A 22,372-nucleotide genomic window follows, 5' to 3' on the forward strand; every position below is an offset into this window, starting at 1 on the left:
TTTCCCCGTCAGAAGAAATCGGACTTTGTGGACTTGTTGGGATCAGTGACGTCGACTCCTTATCATCATCTTCCTTGCCTGTATCACCTCCCATAGCTCCAATATCAACATTCACCTCATGACTAACAGGGTTCATGGTTGCATAAGCAATTGTATTACAAATGGTTGAACTTTGATCTAAAGAAGTACATGCATCCCCTTCCTCCGGCACAATGTCTGCTCGTAAGCTCTTCAAAACAAGAGGAGAGGTAGGATTTTCATCTTCATAACAACCAGCATTGGGCACATCTGATGTCGCAGTTTCATTCGTATTACAATCAGCAATATGTAAAGCAGATGCTAAACAACCATTCTCATTACAATTAAGCTCTTTAGATGCCAAACAATCATTCTCACCAATCGTAACACCCTTATTTCGTTTACCAACTACCTACCATTGAAGCTGATTCTGCTTATTATCTGCGGGTTTAGAGTTCACAACTCCTATTTTCCTTTTGCCCTCTACCCCCATTGTACGATCATTAACTTTACTGGTAGCACATATCGCTGTGGTATGTCCAAAGACATTACAATTACTGCACCTTGAAGGTATCCATTCATAATCCGCTGAAATTGTTATGAATAACCCATTTGGACAGCGAAGGTCGTATTCCTTCACCAGCGTTTTCGAAGCTTCTATCTCAACGCAAACTCTTGCGTAGCTAAGCCTTTTACGCAACAATGTAGTAAGGTCAGCATGAAGGGGAACCCCAATAGCACTCGCTACACAACTCAACCCCTTAACAATCCAATACTCTAGAGGAACATTATAGAGCTTAACCCATACCGGAACTCTATCCAGATCATCTTTCAAAAATTGCATGTTCGGATGCCAACGTTTAAGCACCAAAGGTCTATTGGCCATGTGCCATGGGGCTCTCTCCAGAACATTAGTGGCGTGATCAACAGAATCAAAAGTGAAGAGAAAGAATCCATTATCAGAAGATAAAACTTCGGATAGACCATGGGAGCCCCATATTCTTTTGGCAATAGAATTAACAACAGGATAGGGTAATTTCTGACCCACGAAATGACCAACTAGAGTGGACTTCCAAAGTTCACAGCCATCCTCAAACACATCAAGTGGAGGAGCTACTGTCACACGACCATCAGTTATTGCAAGGGGAGCAAAATGCAAGTTACGGACTGGATTCATATCAAGGGACATCCTACCCTTATTGTCATCAACATCAGAGCCCTTCAAAGCATTTAAAAAATTCAATTTGGGGCTAAGGTGTAGCTGTTCTTGTTGCTTAGACCCAACCTTCAACTCATCAACTTTAGAACCCAACACAGGATTCATGTCATGACTATTTAGCATAGCTTGGAGCTCTAATTGTAAGGTATGGCCAGATTTAACTCCATTGTGTTGTTCAATGTCAGAGCTAGCCATTGGAACAAATTCGACAGCAGAATACAAAGACAATGTGGCAGCATACAAATACTAGATAGAACGTTCTAAGGACACAAACTCAGTCCAAGAAGCACTAATAAGCAACCAGCACTATGATTGGAACAACGATCTGTTCGGTAAAAAATCCCAACGGTTCAAAGGTAGATACACATGTTATGTATAACATATTAAAAAAGCAGCACAGTTTAACGGTTGGATCTCTGCAGATCTTGATTATATCGAAACTGACCTCAGAATGACGACCTTCTGTTGAACATGTAGAAAACGTTGTTGGAGGCTTAATTTCTAATCTCCACCGTTCAGAATGTGTATCATAACCAGACGCATCACATATCCAAAAATAAGCTTGATCCAACGGTGGAAAAAGGAGAAATATGCCGGCGGCTCTGACTGTTCTGAGAAGGATTTTTCCAGAAATGTTCAAATGGCTAGCTTCCGCAGGAGGAATCCAATATGGAAGATCCCTCTGGACATATTGGAGGCAATATAGATGTTCACAACATACCAAAAAATAGTCTGGATCCAACGGTATAACAAGGCAAAATCGGCCGGCGACTCTGACAGCACTAGGGGGTTTTCCAGAAAATTTCAATTGTCCAGAATTCTTAAACGGCGGCAGCTTTAGAAGATCCCTCCAGTCAGAATGTAGACAATAGTTCAGTGCACAACATATCCAAATCTTGGCTTGATCCAACCGTGGTCGCCGGAGATATGGCTATCGGAGCACCGCCCCTATGTATCTTTCCTCTCTAACCTCTCTCTAACCTCTCTCTCTCTTTTCTTTATTATTGAAAGAACTGAAAATGACTAATCAAAGATTAATCAGTTTCGTGGTGTCATTCGATTCAATTCCAAGAGTGTTGGTGCCTTGGGATAGGTTTTCATTGTGTCACACTCCTACCATACCATTTTCGGCTTTTCGAGATTAGATTTCAATCTTAATTGTGGGTTGCATGACCATAAGATCATAAGGTTCGCATCACAAATTAATCTCTATTACCCTCGGATGTGAAGTCATGGTCATCATCATGTACATATGCGTTTTCATCTGTAAAATCAACAAAGTTAGTTTTAACATTCCTTATGGCCCTTTGGATAGTTTTTCCTCTCCAATTAGACCCCATTCTCAATCCATCCATCTTATTGCCTTATTGTCTCATTTAACCCATCTCATCTTTCAGATCCTTTGTCACCTTAGTAAGAAGCCCAAGTTGTTAGGTGAAAGCTTGCACCTTAAAGGTGTTATGTGCTTTCGGTGTCGTGGAGTCGTTATTTTCAGACATATTTGAATATGAAAATATTGATTAGTAGCAAGAAAAATATATCCTTACAACGCTCATGTTTCACAAGATTCAAGGTTGTTCACTCAACTGTTCTCACTACGCCTTTTACCTCTCGGCTCACCTTCTTACAGTTCTTCGAAACTTGAAATCAACGAACCACGGTTAATGGTTATTGTAACGCAATAAATACATATAAAGTTACTAAACAATGAATAAGATACTATAAAACAAAACTACAATTACAATTTCGTGAGTAACAAAGGGAATTCATATGAAATATGGACGATACGAAGAATTGAAATAAAACAGAAGCCAAGAATTAATGATAAAACTTATTTGACTCCTAAATAATCCAAAAATAACATAATAAACTAAATAGGTCAAAATAAATAGTAGTAAACACATTTTTATATCCTGTTATAAATCTAACACATTACCTGATTTTAAGTACCATAATTGAAACCTATACCAAATGATATTGGAATAACCTCAAATTTAAACCCTCTACGGTATAGATTTAGTTCAAATCAGAGTTTTCGTATCATAAACTTTATTCGTGTCTGATGAAAACCTCGTGATCATGTGGTCATGCAACCACAATCAAGATTGAGATCTGATCCTAGAAAGCCAAAATAGATTTGATAGGAGTGTGACACAATGAAAACTTGCCCCAAGACACCAACACTATTGGAATGAGTAGAATGATGCCACAAAGCCAGTTAATCTTCAATAAGTCAGATTCAGTTCGTTCAAGAATTGAAGAATGCAAGAATCACTCTCACACGTTAAAACTAAAAAATTTAGAAGTAATAATCATTAAGGGCTGCTGAAATTTAGGTTACATGTGTTTAAATAGTTCTTAAAAGTAACCTTAATGGATCTACCCTTATGGGCTGAATTGACCCATATACCCTAAACTGAAAAGCTCATAACTCAAAACAAGCCTTGGATTCCAACTAAAAACAAAGTATTAATTAAGCCCAAACATGAAAAAAAAATATAATAACTAACTTGTCATTAAATACCACTAGCCCTTCTTTCCTTGTGTAGCTAGGAGGAATAAGGAATTCTTATAAGAAAAGTATTTTGAAACATTAATGAATCATTGTCACACTTGGAGATTATATTGCAGCTGATTAAAGATCTTTGTGGAACTAGGAAATTCCCAAAACTAGCTGCCATATCCCTGTAGAAAAAGAATCCTAACCAAATAGGAAGTCCACAAGTCAAAAAGAAGTAAATAACAAAATTCGTATAACCTCTATTGACTAGTATTGCGGTGCCTTACCGGACTGGATGGGGAGGATGATTTCTGGGTTCGGAGGGACTCAGTTTTTGTCAACGATTTCAGAGTCAGTAGTAGTTTATGTGCACTGAAGATTTCAGCATTAGATGTTGAACTGGGTTTCGTGGATTTTTTTGGGTCCACGGGGACGTAGTTTTCATCAACAGTTTCTAAGTCAGCAGTAGTCTATATGCTTTGAAGATTTTTGTAACAACCTTGATTTTTCTACCTTCTTTTTTGCAATATATTGGAAATTTCCAGGTAATTTTTTTTTTTGATATACAGGTTCCACCAAAATTTATACCAAAATTTCGGCAAAGTCTCCCCTATACTGGTAGGTCCCAACTTATCGACATATATCCTATTTACACTTATAATATCGCACATCTCATAACTCAAAATCACAACCCAATCATCCTGGGTCTCAACCCAACTCATTAGCATTATCATCAACACAACACATCTTATTCAATAACATCATATAATGTAGTTCAAATGAAATATTCAATTTCAACTATAAACATGCATGGTCAAATAGGTACTAAGAGTTTCAACCATCAGATTAAAGACATACATTCAAATTTACAAATTAAGATTACATCTCAAGTTTTAGGAGATAAAGTCTTTTAATTTACAAATAATTTTCATGGTCAAAAGCAAAAGATAACTAAACTAGTATTACCCTTGACGCGACCCTGATAGACCTGAAAATAGAAATTAACATGTACACATAAATATATAAGATAGTAACAAGCAATAACAATGGCAGACAATAATCTCTATGAAATTTATTTTGATATATAAAATTAGGCATAAACCTCTTTTACAACATATATTTTCCATTTATTACCAATATCCTATTTCATTTGCCAAGAATAATTCCATCTTGGAAATCTCAACACAACTTAACAATTTGCGAACACCATCTCCGTATAAATCAATTCTCACTTGATATCAAGATATTCCTCTCTTGGTATCATTAGCTTATCTCACTCTTTTGGAATAATTAATCAATATTTTCCCTTTTCTGAATCTGTTGCTATAAGGTAATCGCCGAAACTAATAAATCTCATTAGTATCCTTACTCTTCTAATATTGGGCTAGACTAATCAATTTAAGAAATACTGGCACCAATGAAACCTCATTGATACCATTAGCAATCTAAACCTGGATAGCTAATCAATGCCATTTGATTCTTCCATTCATACCGAACCCCTTTCATTTTTCTTATTAACATCATATGCATTGTAACCATGGTTGCCAAGTATCATTTGCACACAATCTTAGTTATCAACACTACGATCACTAAACTTCCTTCAGATAACCTTGGTCACCCTCATCACAGTGCCAAGTATCAATTTATACCTTTAGCCACCATCATTATGGTGTTAAGTATCATTATAATGTATCCTTAGCCACCAACACTATGATAACAAATTATCTATCAATCCCTCTCCAATCTCCAAATCATTGTGTCTACCCAATAACCACATTAATTAATTTACTTAATATCTTAGTCATATATTAATTATTTTACTCATAACATTTAGAATTTACTACTTCTAACTTCAATAAATTAATTCACATAATCTTTTCAAAACTTAACTATCCGGCTAACTCATCTCGATTGCCAGTAATTCTGGTAATTTCATATAATTACCCACATATTTGGTTAACCTTCCTCGGTTACCAGTACATCTGGTAATTCCATATGAATTACCCAGCCTTCAGCTAACTTTTTTTGTTAGTCAATCAATCCTGTAATTCCATACGAACTACCCCAAATCTAGTTAACTTCCTTGTTAACCAATAAACCCGGTAATTCTCTTAATTACCCAAGAAATCTAGCAAACCCATCTTGGTTGCCAAAGTCAATCCGGTAATTCCATAGGAATTACCTAGCATCCGGCTAATCTCTTTTGTTAGCCAATTAATTTGGTAATTCCATATGAATTACCCATATCCAGTTAATTTCCTTGTTAACCAATAAACCCGGTAATTCTCTTAATTACCCAAGAAATCTTGCTAACCCATCTTGTTTGCCAAAATCAATCCAATAATTCCATACGAATTACCTAGCATCTGGCTAACCTCTAACGTCAATTAATCCAGTAATTCCATACGAATTACCCCACATCCGGCTAACCTCTTTTGTTAGCCAAATAATTTCGGTAATTTATCTTAAATTACCAATAATTCTCATTTGTAATAATCACTCAACTTATTCATTTGTTTCATTCTTTTAACATCAATTAAACACACAACACATATATTTAAGAAAAACTAATAATTACAAAATAAGGTGATGAATCACCTACCTAGAATAGGTGCACGTGCTGCCACTCCATGCAATTGTCTAGTCTCCACAGCTCCCCCTGTACCACTAGGGATTTAATTTTTATCAACAATACAACCAACATCACATCTTCATTTAATTCTCATTCAACTAGTATTCTCAAACCAATCACAAGGAATTTGCTTTAACATCTCATACTCTTACTCATTTTCATGTTTATATTCATTCTTATAATTTTGTTATCAAAACCATCACTCAACAACAATTTCAAGCAAAGATTAAAAATTATCTAATTCCGATCAATTTAGCTTAACCAACCCAAAGCACTATCTAGTGTCTTAATCATAACTAGAGCTATAAACTCAGTTTTGGGTGTGATTTATCTCTATGAAAGGCTAAAACATGGAAATACAACTTATTTTGTTTTAAGGTTCAAAATCAACAATCACAATAGCCCCTCATTTATAGCTAAAATTTTGGACAACGAGGATTTTCATTCCTTAGAAATCCTTTTCAACTTCCAACTTATTTTCATGTAAAAACAACATCATCCAAGGTCATTTGGCATCATTAAATCACAAATTCAAACCAATTCTAAAGCAAAAAATTCAAACAATTTCCTTACCTGTACAATATAGCAAGATTAGACCAAAATAAGGAAACTCATTCCTTTTGGGATTTCTCCTATTATTATTACTAATACAAAAAAATGATGAACTATTCATTTTCTTTCGCTTTCTCCTCGTCGATTAAACATATGCGGCAAACCTTAACAATTAATATTCTTAGATCATTATCACAACAACAATTTCACCCTACTAGTTGGAATCCATGATAATCTTCATTAACTAATCAATTTGCCAAAAATACTTATGGCTAGCTTTAAATATGTTTTATTTTCCAAATTTATTTCATTTCATTTTCTTCATGGTTCCACCCCATTTATATCCACACAACCAACAAGTTAGCTTTGTATTCAATCAATATGTTCATATAGCAATGTTCCTTACTATTCTTACACAATAATCATTATTCCCCTCATATAAAGAATACATAATTAATCTATAATAATACTAATAATAAGAACATATTTTACCATTACATCTTCTATAAAACCTACACCCACACAATTCTAATTTCATCAAAACATGTATTTAATCAAGCTTACTACATTTTGCCAAAACTAGCAATAGATTCAAAACACAATACGTCATCAACCTCTGATTATTATTTTACACCCAACGGTCAGACTACATATCATAAAGTTCTGCATAATATATCTCAAAATCATAATGATCCAACGGTTAGATCTCCCTAGATCTGCATAAAACCGAGCTTAGCTTAAAATGGACGAGCTACTATTCAACATGCATGAAACCTTGCCGAAGAATGTGTTTTGGATATCCACCAACAAAAAATGAAGGCAACATCTAGGCACACCACATATCCAAGAATGAGCATGATCCAACGGTGGACGAGAGAGAAATTGGTCGGCGACCAAATTGCCCTGCAGGTGCATTTCCTTTTTGTTTTCCAAGAAATGTTCGATGATTATTTCTGTCAAACAAATTGTGTTCTTTCCAATCCCTCAGGTCAGGTAGTAGAGGATTGTAATAAGAACAACATATCCAAAACTCAGCATGATCCAACGGTGGATTCCAGAGATATGGCCAACGGAGCTTTATTGGTTTTTCTCCAAAATCTTCAACTCTCTCTATCCGCTTTTCTCTATTTTTTTTCTTTTTTTAACTGGTGAGAAAAGTTGAGAAGAACTTATGAGATGTGATATTGATGTAAAGATTTAATCAAAGATAAAAACAGTTGTCAAGGTTAGAGGATCCACTAATGGTATTTCAAATAAATATAATATAAACTCTTTTTATTACTCAACTGGAAACCACACACAAAGAAGGTTCCAATCGGATGATTTATCGTTATTAGCTCATTATAAATTATTAACATGATCATATTAATCGTCTTATCTAAGTAACACCATACTTGCAAATTTTGTCATGTATTCATGATGCTAACTTATGTTAACAACAAATCAAGTTTCTCTCATAACAACAATGTCAGCTGAAGACTATGAAGGATAAATCATTTATTGTACCAAGTCTTATATAGCATAAATCTAGATTAACCATTTAACAAGCAAGGTATTAAGAATTAGTAAGATAAAAAGATAAAACATGCTAATAACAATCTTTCTTGAATATAAACATTAAAGTCCATGTTGAGTTTATATTATACCTATTCTAACACCACTAGTGAAACCTTTTCACATTGACATAATAAATTTAGCTAAACATTATGAAGAAGAGAAACATGAATAAACAATATAAGATCATGATTATGATATAAGTTAACTAAGTATAGGAAAGGAAATGAAAAACCATAAACAAGAGATTAATATAGCATGAAAGAAAACTTGAAAATTACAAAGAGAGAAAGCAAGAAGATGATCTTGATCTGAAAAACAAGATGCCTAAATACATGGCAAATGCCTTCTTTTATAGGCTTTAATTCAAAACTATTGATTAGATGACTAACTATTTAGTTGGTGGCCAACCATTGATTTGGTGGCTAGTTTTTGACATTGTTGGCTGGTTATTTATATTGTTGGTTGGTTATTGATATTGTTGACTGGCCAAAACATCATTACTAACATTAGAATTCAAGCACATAGTCTTCATGAAAGTTGTGGCAAATTGTCTCAACTTTTCAACAAAAAAAAAAAACCCAGAGCTTATTTAGACTTCTAGAACTCGAGATATGGGCTGAACATCAAATAGTGTCTGGGCTGCAGGATAGATTCAAACGTCTCTTTTAATGCTAAGATTTCAACTTGAAAACGGGAGATTTGAACCTTGGACTTTTCATGAAAGTTTTAGGTCTATGTCTTAGCTTTCCATCAAGATAAATCAGACATAAATCCAAGGTCTACAACTCCAATTATAACCCAATAACTGAATGGTGCTGCAATTTGAATTGAACAAGCTTCTCTTCTCTAAGTTTAGTCCTCTTTTTGTCTCTTCACTTTCAATAGTTAATCACATCAATCAATCCTTTGTATTGTGAGATTCAAAATGAGCATTTACCATAAATTAAAGATATCTTATATTATCAGACTTGTTATTATAAAACATGCTTTTGTTAGAATTTAAGGATACTTTAGTGCAATATGATGATATAAAGCTTTAATGAGAATGCACTTTTCAGTACTAATTAATACGTGCTGAAGATTTTTCATCAACACTGGGTTACTTGGATGATTATTGGGTCCGCATGGACTCATTTTTCATCAACGTCTTCTGAGTCAGTAGTAGTCTATGTGCTCAGAAGATTTCAACGTCAGCCATATAATTTGGTTTCGTGGATGGTTTTTGGGTATGCTTGGACTCATATTTTGTCAATGGTTTGTGAGTCTGCAGTAATCTATGTGCTATGAAGATTTCAATGTCAGTCGTATAACTGGGTTACTTGGATGATTATTGGGTTCATAGGGACACAATTTTCATCAACGATTTCTGAGTCAGTAGCAGTCTATGTGCTCTAACGATTTCAACATCAACCATAGAACTTGGTTTCGTGGATAGTTTATGAGTCGTAGGGACTCAATTTTCATCAACTGTTTTTGCATGAGTAGTAGTAGTCTTTGTGCGCTAATTATTTAAGTGTCAGTCGAAGAAATGGGTTTCGGTGAAGATTTCTGAGTCAGTAGTGATGCAGTTTTCATCAACGATTTCTAAATCAGAAGTAGTGTATGTGCGCTAAAGATTTTAGCGTCAACCGTTGACTTGGGTTTCAAGGATGATTTTTGGGTGAGGAGGGACACAATTTTTGTCAATGGTTTCTCCGACAGCACTAGTCTATATGGGCTAAAGATTTCAGCGTCAGCCGTCAACCTGGGTTGTATAGATGATTTCTAGGTACGGAGGGACATAGTTTTCGTCAACGGTTTTTGAGTCAGCAGTAGTCTATATGCGCTGAAGATTTCAGTGTCAGCTATCGACCTGGGTTTCAAGGGTGATTTTTGGTTCAGCAGGGACTCAATTTTCGTCAACGATTTCTGAATTAGCAGTAGTCTATGTGTGCTGAAGATTTCTACGTTATCTGTTGAATTGGGTTTGGTCATTTTTTTTTTGGGTTAAGTGGGTTCCAGTTTTTCTCAACGGTTTCTGATTCAGCAGTAGTCTAGGTGCCCTCAATATTTTAGCGTCAACCATTGACGTGGGTTTCGAGGGTGATTTTTGGTTCAGCAGGGACTCAGTTTTTGAGTCAGTAGTAGTCTTTGTGCGCTGAAGATTTCAGTGTCATATGTTGAACTGGGTTGCGAGGATGATTTCCTGGGTCTAGAGGAACCCAATTTTCATCAATGGTTTCTGAGTCAGCAGTAGTTGACACGATCAAAAGATTGATGTCTTATCCGAAGTGCATGAGTGTCGAAGTAATAAATAACCCAGCAAGACCAAGGTCGAACCACAGGAAGGTTAACTATATAAATTATAAATAACAACAACAACAACAACAATAGTAATAATAATAATAGTACTACTACTACTACTACTACTACTACTAATAATAATAATAATAAAGAGAGCTTTGAGGCTCTCAGTCGAGTTAGTTAAGCAGGAGATAGAATTTAGAGAGAGATGCTCTCCTTCCCTTGAAGTTTCTCCTCCCGATTTGCTGCTACTGAACTCCGTGAGGCTCTTTCCTCATGTCTCCCGTAATCAGTCCAACATTGGTGTCCCTTTTCCAGCAATCAGCGACCCCGCGATGTGCTTCTCCTCTAAACCTAATGGGTGTACGGCTTGACTTTCCCGATGATGGGGATTTCGCTGGTCAATCATGCCATGGAGAGATCGGGCTCCTGTCTCTGCTGAAAGGGATCCTGTTTATGATCTGGTAGCTCTGAATTAGATGGAGGTTTGATTCTTTCTCTCCACTCTCTTATTATCCCAGATCTGTTTCTTATGGGACCCGATGGGGTCTCTTGTTTTTCTTTTGTACTATTCAACCATCGGCGATGCCTTCTCCATTAGCACTAGATGGGTTAGGGTTTTTGATTCTCTTGGTATATGGGTTGATTTCATCAACGCCTGATTACGGTAGGGTTTCATCTCCCTTCTGGCTCGGTAATTTTGGCTGGGTGCATTGCTTTGATTGGGCTGAATGGATGTTTAGCTTGTTGCTACTTTATGTAGCCTGGTATGCTGGGTTTCTTTGAGCCCTTGCTGTGTACTTCCCTGGCTTTTCTGCTGGGTTGAAGTGGTTGGTGACTCAGCTTATCTTCTTCCATGTCTACTCTGCTTAACTGAACTGCTGTTAGCCGCTGGAGACAAACGTGCTGCTTAGTGGACCGGGGAGCCTTATGTTGGGATGTTGGTAAGCCACTGTTTGGTTTCTTCATCCTGTTGCTCCTGCTGATGCTGTCAGCTTAGTCTGCTTGTATGCCCCTATAGTCTCTGGTTGGCTGGTTCTGTGCAGCTCGAGTATAGCAGTGGATGTGGCTTTGGATATGAGTGGAGTCCTGCTTGTTGAGGATTTCTTTGTCTACTGTGGATTATTTGTTGCTGCTTTATGCAGCCTGAGATTACCTTCGTTCACATGGACAGTCGGGGATTCCTCTCTGGCTTCTTGTTACTGCTGCATTGGGTAGATTCATTGCTGATGATGAAGTCTCCTCATTGCATGTTCCTTTGCTCTATCAACCTTTGTCTTGAGAGGTTTGTTAGTTTGTTGCTGCTATATGCAGGTTGTTTGCTGCACCTCTTCTAGCTGCAGCTGGGTGGCCTACTCCATCTTTTGAGCTGGCGTAGGATTGCATTAGAGTATGCTCTTCCGGTATGCTACAGAAGAGCTTTGTCATGGCCCTTGGGGCTGGCCGGGTGCTACTTCACGCAGCTTATTTCTGCATGGGTGCTGATGTAGGGCTGATGCAGTGCTGATGCAATGCTAGTTTCGATGCTATACACCCTTTTGGTGCTGCTGTTGTTGTTTTATGCAGAATATTTCATTCCTGGCTTCTCTCGCTGGGGATAAGATGCTGCTTGTTTTCTCTCCCTCGGTTAGCTGGTCTGGCCGGGGGTGCTGTTAGGATTAGGCCTGCTGTTTTCAGCATGTATTTCGCTGATTTTCAGTTTCTGTTTTATGGGAAGTTTATTCCCTTTTTGTATTTATGTATATATTCTGAACTCTGCTGGTTTCCAGCTTGTACTGCAAGCTTGTCTTGCTTGGTTTTTGATCTATATACTTCTTACATTCGATCAAAAAAAAATAAAGAGAGCTTTGAGATGTGATATTGATATAAGGATTAAACAATGATAAAAACAATTGTCAAGGTTAGAGGATCCACTAATAGTATTACAAATAAGTATAGTATAAACTCTTTTTATTACTCAACTAGAAACCACACACAAAGGAGGTTCCAATCGGATGATTTATCCTTAATAGGTCATTATAAATTGTTAACATGATCATATTAATTATCTTATTAAAGTAACACCATACTTTTAAATATTATCAGGCATTCATGATGCTAACTTATGTTAACAACATATCAAGTTCCTTTCATAGCACAGTTGTAGGTAATACCATACGGTTGGGCTATGAGAGTGCCAATCATTTGTTGTGCCAAGTGTTATACAACACAAATCTAGATTAACCATTTAACAAGCAAGTTATTAAGAATTAGTAAGATAAAAAGATAAGATATGTTAATAACAAACTTTCTTGGATATAAACATTGAAGTCCATGTTGAGTTTATATTATACATATTCTAACACCATTAGTGAAACATTTTCACTTTGACATAATAAACTTAGCTAAACATAATGAAGAAGATAAACATAAGTATAGTAAAGGAAATGAAAAGCATAAACAAGAGATTAAGGAAAATATAACATGAAATAAAACTTAAACATTACAAAAGTATAAAGAAAATAAAGAGCATGATCTTGATCTGAACAACCAAAATGCCTAAATACATGGCAAATGCCTCCTTTTATAGGCCAAAATTTGGAATTATTGATTTGATGACTAATTATTAAGTGGGTGGCCAACTCTTGACTTGATGAAAATCCTTATCTTCTTATCTGAACAAAATGTCATTGTTAAAATCCAAGATCTATAGCTCCAGATATGACCTAATTTTCATCAACGGTTTCTAAATCAGCAATAGTCTATGTGTGCTGACGATTTAAGTGTTAGCTGTGGAACTTGGGTTGGAAGGATGATTTCTAGGTCAGAAGGTTTCCATTTTTTATCCATGGTTTTTGAGGAAGCATTAGTATGTGTTCTATGAAGATTTCAACTGCAGCAGCAGCACTTCGGATCGTGGATGATTTTTGGGTCATTAAGTACTCAGTTTTTGTCAAAGGTTCTAAGTCAGCAGTAGTCTATATGCGCCGAAGATTTAAGTGTCACCCATGGAACTGGGTTGCGAGGATGATTTCTGTGTCTGAAGGGACCCGGTTTTCATTAATAATTTACGAGTAAGCAATAGTCCATAAGCTCTGAAGATTTCAATGTCAGCAATTGAACTTGGTTTTGTGGATGATTTAAGGGTTCGCAGTGGCACAATTTTCACTCAACGGTTTCAAAGTCAGTAGTAGTCTATGTGCACTGAAGATTTCAGTGTTAGAAGCGGAAATGGGTTTGAAGGATAATTCTTTGGTCAGCATGGACTCAATTTTCAGCAATGGTATCTGAGTCAATAGTAGTCTATGTGCGGTGAATATTTCAGCGTCAGCGGGGGAAATTGGTTTGGAGGATGATTTTTGGGTCAGTAGGGACTCTGTTTTCATCAACGGTATTTTAGTCAGTAGTAGTCTGTGTGCCCTGAAGATTTCAGCACAAGTCGTTGAACTCGGTCTAATGGATGTTTTCTAGGTTAGGTGGGTCCATGTTTTCGTCAAAGGTTACTAAGTCAGTATTAGTCCAGGTGCACTGAATATTTCAGCGTCAGCCATCGACTTGGGTTTCAAGGGTGATTTTTGGTTCAGCAGGGACTCTATTTTGTCAACGGTTTCTGAGTCAACATTGGTCTAGGTGCACTCAATATTTCAGCCTCAGCCATCAACATTGGTTTAGAGGGTGATTTTTGGTTCTGTAGGGACTAAGTTTTCGTTAACAGTTTTTGAGTCAACAATAGTCTATGTGATGTAACCATATTATTCGATAGTTTCACCCGCATTTAACTAGTGTTTTGCATATGTTATTTATATAAAATGCCTTGATATTCTTTGTTTTATGTTTTGAAGGCATTTTTGGATGAAAGATGCAAAAAGGAGTAAATTGGAGGTAATTGGCAGATTTGACGTTCAGTCGGTATTTTGTGCAGAGCGTGAGTTCCAGAGATCGAAATGAAGTAATTCCAGTGGCATTAAAAAGCTAACATCCATACCTTTTTGGAAATGTAATGCAAGAAAAATAAAAAGAGAAAGATCATGGAAATCACATCCTTCAAAGTCAAATCTCGCAGTCTGCTAATGTTGACCTTTGCCCATTAAAAATTCAATATCTGGAGCTTCAGAAGTCCAATTGATGCAAACTCAATTTTTTTGGATTCCTTACTCACAGATCTATAAACGCTCCAAATTTCAGCCAAAAAAGATGTCATATGAGGGAGATATGATTTTTCAAAGATGACAGCTGAATTCTTCCAGCAAGCAGGTTGCGTGAAGAAACGAATCCAAATTTCATCCAGAAGCATCCAAACCGACCAGCAATTTAGCTCCTCTAGTAAATATTCTAGAAGGTCAAGGAAGGCAGCCACCAACCTCAAGGCAGCCACCAACCTCAAGCTAGTAGCCACCAGCCAGCCACCAGCCGCCAGCCGCCAGCCGTCTTCACACTACCACCATCTATTGATGTTCACACTTGAACTTTGATTTTCTTACTTACAATTTGTGTATAAATAGAGGGTGAGTAGAAGGAGGTAGAAGAAGAAAGAAAGAGCAAGAAGTGAGGAAACACAAACTCTCCTCTCTACAAATCAGAAATTATGTATTCTTTCATCTTTAAGAGTAGTTGTTCAATAGATATGCAAGGCTAAGCTCGTTTTCTTGGTTGCAAAGACATAACAAACCTTCGGATTTCAAGAACTGTGAGATTTATTCTTCCTTTTATTTTCAGTTTATGTTATGAATGAGTATGTTTGTTTTCCTATGCATATTTCCTATGATTGTTGTTGATAATTGCTAGAGCGGACTCTAAGTTATTATTGTGAACAATCTATTGCTAAGTTTGATATCAAAACCGGAGTTGTGGTATATAAACTTGTGAAGCAACTAAGCTTGATAATTGTAGCGGAACTACGTTATTAAACTTAGGGAGAACATTCGATCATAGCAACACAAATTGACAACTTGGTTGTTAAGATTAATGAATTTATCTAGATCTTAAAGCTACCATTGGATTAAATCATTAGTGCGGACACTGTGATTGTTTGTTGGTTAGGGCTAGTTATACGGCGGATCCGTTAATTAACCAATATTAAGAAAAGATAAAATTCATAATATAAACTGGAGTTTCGTTTCAAGGATCGGTTCTAATTTCCGTTGGTGGATGTGTGCTTGCAACCAAGGTTTGTTTTCTTGATATATTTCAATTTCAATTGATTTTGTTTGCTAGTTTAATTTCTGCCATAGTTTAAATTATTGCAAATCAAATCCCCCCAATTACATAACGTACAACATAAAAATCTGACTTGAAACTTCCTCGTGGGATCGACCCCTTGCTTGCTCTATACTATCTTGTGTGTTTTAAGCTAGGGTAATTAATTTGTGCGACCGCGACATCGCAACAAATTTTGGTGCTGTTGCCTGGGAAGTAATTTTAGTTGATTCTTGTGCTTGTACTGTTATTTTTAGTTGTTGTGATTCTTATTTACATTTCTGAAAAAAAAAAAAAAAAAACATAATTTTTTGCTTGCGGAGTTACTGTTCACTTGCCGCAGCGGTACTGTTGAAGACAAAATTGTTTGTGGAATTAGGTTTTTAGCCTTTGTTTTCTGAAGTGAAACGACGTTCTGAACAAGACTAGTGGTCACTAGCCCCACCCTATCGAGGCCAAATTCCACTGTTTTCTAAGGTTTTTTAGGTAGTTTTAGTTTTTTTAGCATAGGATTTTCATATAATTTGCATATTTTTTTTATCTCTTGTGTGGTTATTTTCTTTTGAGTTTTCTTAGCGATTGATGCCAGTAACCCGTTCTACTAATCAGAGTCTAGTGCAGGTTGATCTTGAAATAGAAAGCACTTTACGTAGGTTAAGAAAGGAAGTTCACCTCAACAACATGGCGATTGCACGACAGCAAACACTCAAGGAGCTTGCTGCTCCTCACGTGGAAAATCAACCATTGTGCATAAACATTGACAATAATGTAAACTTTGAGCTCAAATCTGGTTTTATACATTTGTTACCAACATTTAATGGTCTTGCAGGAGAAGATCCTCATACTCATCTCAAGGAGTTCCATATGGTTTGTGTTGGCATGAAACCGAATGGAGTTGATGAAGAACAAGTTAAGTTGAAAGCTTTCCTTTTCTCTTTAAAGGGGGCAGCAAAGGCATGGCTTTTCTCTATTCTCCCAGGATCTATTGGAACTTGGAATGCCATGAAGAAGATTTTCCTTGAGAAATATTTCCCAGCATCTCGAGTTGCCAACATAAGGAAAGAAATATGTGGGATTCGGCAATCTCATGGAGAGACTCTCTCCGAGTATTGGGAAAGATTTGAGCAACTATGCATTCATTGCCCTCATCATCAAATACCCGATCAGCTGCTCATTCAATATTTCTATGAAGGATTGATACCTATTGACCGTAGTGTCATTGATGCTACAAGTGGAGGCGCATTGGTGGATAAGACACCCGAGGCTGCACGCCAATTGATCTCAAACATGGCAGCCAACTCAAAACAGTTTGGCACTCGTGGAGACTTCTCCAACAAACGAGTAAATGAGGTAAGTATTTCTAACCTTGAAAATAAAGTTAATGATCTTACTTCTCTTGTGCGTTCTTTGGCTTGTGGAAATGTGCAGCAAGTGAAAGTTTGTAGCATATGCTCCTTTCAAGGACATGCTTCGGATATGTGCCCAACAATGCAAGAAGATTACTTTGAACAAACTCATGCAATTGATGGAGCATTCAGCGGACAACCTCAGCGTAAGTATGATCCTTTTTCCCACACGTACAATCCTGGATGGAGAGATCATCCTAACCTATGGTATGGGAACCAACCTTAACAAGGCAATCAAGGCCGACAATTCCATCCTAATGGATTTCAGCCCCAACAGAATTATCAAGCAAGACAACCCCCTCCATTCATAAACTCCAATGTTATGGGGTCGTCATCCAATGATGATCTTCGTGAGATGATGAAAACTTTGGCTTCTAATATTGTTACCTTGCAACAAAATATCATGTCTTTTCAACAGGAAACAAGGTCAAGTATTCACAACTTGGAAAAGCAAATGGGGCAAGTAGCTTCAAGTGTAGGGAAATTGGAAGCACAAATGAATGGAAAATTGCCCTCCCAAGCATTTAATCCAAAAGAGAATGTTAGTGCGATCATGCTGCGAAGTGGGAAAGAACTTGAAGAGAAAAGGTCAAAACAAATTGAGATGAAGGAAGAAGAAGAGATAGAAACTGAATTGAGTACAAAGAAGGAACATCATCCACCACCAGAAATTCGCTAAATACCAACGGAAATACCGACGGACTTTTTTCTGTCGGTATTTTTCGGCCGAAATCACCGACGGACAATATTCGTCGGTAATTACCGACGGTACGTCCGTCGGTAATTACCGACCGAATTACTGACAGAAAATTCAGAATTAATGAAAAAAGGGCGGGTAGGTGGCGCGGAGGTTTTGGCGGGTGATTTTTCCGACGGAATCACCGACGAATTTGAAATGCCAGATCCGTACCGGTGACGTGACCGGTGCACCGTCAAAAATACCGACGGAATCACCGAGGGATTTGAATAGCAGGTCCGTGCGGTGACGTGTTGATTGCGCGTCAGAAGTACCGACGGTTTCGTCGACGGATTCACCGACGGAATAAAACCGTCGGTAAGTCCGTCGGCAAAAGTGAATATATCAAAGCCGTCACTCTCCTCCCTTATTTCTCCTTCTTCTTCCTAATCCTAACCCTCCCCATCTGTAAAATAACCAGCCCCCCTGGCCCCAAAACAAAAATCTTCCTCATCTCAGCACAACAAGTTGTATTTCTTGAAGTTTTGTTGTCACAACATCCGTGTTCTGATTTACCGACGGATTTTATCATTTTTTGTAAGTAATTCTATCTTTCAAAATTTTAACATTTAAATGTCAATTTTATTGTTTTTTTAGTATATGTATTTTTTTTTAGTAGATGTACATGTTTTATTGTTATTTCTCAAACAAACTTGTAGTATATGAATGTATAATTTTATACTTGTTATGGTTTGTTTTAGATTTTTGTAAGATTGTATTTGTTTGAAAATTGTTAAAACTTAATTTGTAGAATTACCGAATTACATGTTATGTTTTGAAATAATTAAGAGCTTGCTTAATGGGTCCTTTTTATAGAGGTTCGATAGAAGTCATGGATGATCGATCATGGATGTATCTAGATTCACCCCAAGGATTGCGGAGGATGGATTATTGTAACGGGGTTCAGGGTTTTATTAATTTCGCAACATCTATTCCCAGAAATTTTACTGGAGGCGGTATTAGGTGTCCATGCAGGAAGTGTCAAAATAAAAAGTATCTGCATCCAGATGTTGTAATGATGCATCTTCTACATAAAGGGTTTGTGGAGGATTACGAGTGTTGGTATGCACATGAAGAGGTATTTGTTAGTAATAGGAGAATGGGAGAAACGGTGGTTGGGTCAACTTCTAGTGCTAGCAACGTGCATGAAGCGGCAAATGACAACACTAATCCTTACAGAAACATGGTTATGGATGCAATGAGAATGAATCAAGATAATGTCAATCAATGTCCAATCGTAGAAGAAGAACCTAATGCAGAGGCAGCTAGGTTTTTTGATTTGTTGAAAGATTCTGACGAACCATTATGGGATGGCTGCACAAACCACAGTAAATTATCGGTCGTGGCACAGGTGTTCACCATCAAGTAAGATCACGGGTTGAGTGAGGCTGGGTATGACAAAATTATTGATTGGGCAAGAAGCATTTTACCTGAAAGGAACAGGCTCAAAGAGAATTTCTATGCTGCGAAGTCCATGATGAAACCTCTCGGTTTAGGATACCAGAAAATTGACATGTGCCCTAACTTCTGTATGTTATACTACCTTGAAAATGCTGAGATGACCGAGTGCATGACATGCGGGCATTCCCGTTACAAACCCAGAATTGGCAGGGGGAAGACTCTAGTGGCATATAAAAAACTTAGATATTTCCCGATCACACCTAGACTGCAGAGGTTATTTATGTCACCAAGGACTGCTGAGCACATGACATGGCACCAAACACACGATGTCGTTGATGGTGTGATGGTGCATCCTTCTGACGGCGAAGCGTGGAAACGCTTTAACAGTGTTCATCCTGACTTTTCTGCTGAATCAAGGAATGTTCGACTTGGGTTGTGCACAGACGGGTTCAACCCATTTAGGTCATTTGCTGCTCCCTATTCTTGTTGGCCGGTCATTATCACAGTTTATAACTTGCCACCGGGAATGTGTATGAGGTCGGAGTTCATGTTTCTATCTACTGTCATACCCGGTCCAAGCAGCCCGGGGCGGAATATAGATGTTTGTCTTCGACCCTTGATAGATGAGCTGGCGCAGTTGTGGTCCTCCGGATCTCTGACTTATGATATATCGAGGAAACAAAATTTCCTTATGAGGGCGGCTTTGATGTGGACTATCAGTGATTTTCCAGCTTATGAAATGCTTTCTGGTTGGAGCACGCATGGGAAACTCGCATGTCCATACTGCATGGAAAACAACAAGGCATTCACGCTAGCAAACGGAGGTAAAGCTTCTTTTTTTGACTGTCACCGTCGCTTCTTGCCACTTAATCACAGGTTCAGAAAGAACAGAAAAGATTTCTTTGTTGGTAGAGTTGAAAAAGATGTTGCATCCCCACGTCTTTCTGGTGAAGAATTGCATCATGTTGTATCAGAGTACGATGACATTGTGTTTGGCCTTCAATCAGGTAAGCAAAAGTTTCCTGGTTTTGGTTTGACCCATAATTGGGTAAAGCGAAGTATCTTTTGGGAGCTTCCGTATTGGAAGACTAATCTTCTCCGCCATAACCTTGACGTCATGCACATCGAAAAGAACGTGTTTGAGAATATTTTCAACACCGTCATGGATGTGAAGGGGAAGACAAAGGACAACATGAAGGCTAGATTGGATATAGCTTTATACTGTAACCGTAAAAATATGGAGTTGGTTTATGACGAGTCACGGGTTGCAAAACCAAGGGTAAGCTTCGTGTTAGAGAAAAAGGCACAACTGCTAGTCTACAAATGGCTTAAGAGTCTGCGTTTCCCGGATGGACATGCATCGAACATATCAAGGCTTGTTAACATAGAGGACTGCAGATTGTATGGAATGAAGAGCCATGACTGCCACGTGTTTATGCAAACACTCATCTCATTAGCTTTTCGTGATTTGTTGCAAAAGGGAATATGGGATGCACTAACGAAGATCAGTCATTTCTTCAGAGATATATGCTCCAGCAAGATGAATGTTGAGCACATTGAGATGCTTCAAACGAATATCATCGAGACACTATGCAAACTTGAGATGATATTCCCTCCTTCATTTTTTGACTCAATGGAGCATCTCCCTATACATCTAGCGTTCGAGGCAAAAGCTGGAGGACTGGTCCAGTATATATGGATGTACCCATTCGAACGGTGAGATATTATAGTTGCAATGGAATTCATATCTTAAAGTATTTTCTATGTTTTTCTTATTTGAAAATACTTGAATTGTACTTCAATGCAGGTACTTGTTTAATCTAAAAAAAAAGGTTAAGAACAAGGCGCATGTTGAGGCTTCGATATCTGAGGCCTATATTGTTGAAGAGATATCAACATTTATCTCGTACTATTTCGAACCTCATCTGAGAACAAGAATCAATCGCGTTCCACGGCATGACGATGGCGGTGAAGTGCCTTCCAATGGGAACTTGTCAATATTCTCCAATACTGGACGACCCACACCTAAAAATGCCGTAAGAGGAAGATATTTGTCGGAAATAGAATTCAAACAAGCACACAACTATGTTCTATTTAACTGTGATGAGCTGATACCATTTATTCAGTAAGTCTATATATGTGTAATACTAATTAAACTTTGTCAGTAATATACTGTTAATTATATATTGTAATATCATACACTCATTATCACTTGCAGGCAACATCGACAATATTTGCTCTCCAATAACTCGCAGCTGACCGAATCCCAGATCTTTCAATTACAAGATGAACAATTTGCCACATGGTTCAGAACACATGTAAGCACTATCACAAACTCATTCTAACGTATGCATGTCATTACGAGATTCTCGTTCATTTACCGTGTATTGATGTACATTTCATTTACAAGGTTTATCAAATGGGAAGGAGTGCGCCCAAGTCATTGTCTTCACTAAGCCTCGGCCCTGAAAGAAAAGTTAGGTGCTACAACGGGTATTTTGTCAATGGATATGTTTTCCATACTGAAGAATACGGGCAAGGAAGAAAGACATACAACTGCGGTGTTTATGTTAAGGGATCCACAAGTAGCCAGTTAGAAGTTGACTACTATGGTAGATTAGAAGAGGTCCTCGAACTGCAATATCATAGCGAGCAGAATAAAGTGTTTTTATTCAAATGCTATTGGTATGACACAACGGACAGAGGAATCAGAGTTGATCCGCACCATGGTCTGGTCGAAATCAACTCAAAAGCTAGACTCCGCAACATAAACGATGTCTTTGTTTTCGCAAAGCAATGTCAACAAGTTTATTACACATACACCCCTTCATTTAGAAAGGATCGTTTAGGAGTTGATTGGTTTTCCGTTTTAAAAACGAAACCACGGGGTCGT

Source organism: Populus alba, chromosome 11, assembly GCF_005239225.2.
Source record: "Populus alba chromosome 11, ASM523922v2, whole genome shotgun sequence".
NCBI lineage: Eukaryota > Viridiplantae > Streptophyta > Magnoliopsida > Malpighiales > Salicaceae > Populus > Populus alba.